Raw genomic sequence first — 1643 nt, forward strand, 5'->3', positions numbered from 1 at the left:
ACCACAGCTTGTTAACCCATTCCTGGGTTGGTGGGCATTTAGGTTGTTTCCACAGTTTGGCAATTGTAAATTAAGATGTGATAAATACTCTAGTGCAAATGTCCTTATGATAAAAGGATTTTTTTCTCTTCTGGGGAGATGTCCAGTAATGGGAGTGCAGGATCAAATGGGAGGTCTAAGTTGAGTTCTTTGAGGATTCTCCATAGTTCCTTCCCAAAAGGTTGTATTAGTTTGCAGTCCCACCAACAGTATAAAAGTGTTCCCTTCTGTCTACATCCACACCAGCTTCTGCAGCTTTGATGTGATATGGGCCATTCTCACTGGGGTTAGGTGATATCTTAGGGGGGGTTTGATTTGCATTTCTTGATGATCAGGGATGATGAACATTTGTTCAAATGTTTGCTAGACATTCATCTATCTTCCTCAGAAATGTTCTGTTCTATCTCTTGCTCAGTCATACCAAAATGTTTTTAGAAAAAATAATATGATGCACTGGGATTTGCTTCAATATAATCCATGTGTGTGTGGGAGGGGATAGGTAGAGGCACAGATAAAAGAAGATTTGGCTGGGAGTTCATAATTATTGAATTTGGCTTGATGGGCACTTGGGTGTTTATTATACCCTTCACTCTATTTTTGAATATGTTTGAAAGTTTCCATCATAAAAAGTTTAAAAATATTAAAAATATCCCATGATGTTCATCCTTAGAACAAGTCAGTTCTTTTTTTTTTTTTTTTTTGAGACAGAGCCTCAAGCTGTCCCCCTGAATAGAGTGCTGTTATATCACAGCTCACAGCAACCTCCAACTCCTGGGCTCAAGCGAGTCTCCTGCCTCCGCCTCCCAAGTAGCTGGGACCACAGGCACCCGCCACAACGCTCGGCTATTTTTGGGTTGCAGCCGTCATTGTTGTTTGGCAGCGCGGGCTGGATTCGAACCCGTGATCCCAGGTGTATGTGGCTGGCGCCCTAGCCACTTGAGCGACAGGCGCAGAGCCAGAACCAGTCAGTTCTTGTGACCTCAAAGACAGATTAATCAAAAAGACAAAGAAACTATACGTTATACTTAGTACTTATCTCTAACCCCAGGTCTTCCTTTAGCAAGCAATGTTAGCAAAAAGTATGACTTTTTAAGAAGCTGCAGTGAACTGAGCTTGATAAGCTGAGTGGGGAAGAATCTGTACTACATCCATCCATGTTTCTGCAGAAGGTCTTCCTGTTGCATCAAAGATCTATGTGTTCAAATGGCAGGAAAAAAAAAATGAGGCTTTAAGAGGTAAGATTGACAGAATGCAGTTTTCTTAGTCTCTGAGTCTTTTTTTTTTTAAATTTCTTATAGCAGAACTGTGTACATTAATGCAATCATGGGATACAGTGTGCTATCTTCACATACATTTTGAAATACTCTCATCAAACTGGTTAACATAACCTTCATGTCATTTTCTCAGTTATTGAGCCAAAACGTTCATACTCTCCTTTTAGAAAGATTCACTTGTACCCTTGTAAGGTAAATCTGGAGGTAACCCCACCAATCACCCTCCCTCTTCCCATACACCCCCCGCACCTCCCCTCCCACCCTCTTCCCATAATCTAAGGTTATAATTAGGTTATGACATTCCTATAAAAGCTATGAATTAGTTTCAAA

This window comes from Otolemur garnettii, unplaced genomic scaffold, assembly GCF_000181295.1.
Source record: "Otolemur garnettii isolate 467f Iridium unplaced genomic scaffold, OtoGar3 scaffold00132, whole genome shotgun sequence".
NCBI lineage: Eukaryota > Metazoa > Chordata > Mammalia > Primates > Galagidae > Otolemur > Otolemur garnettii.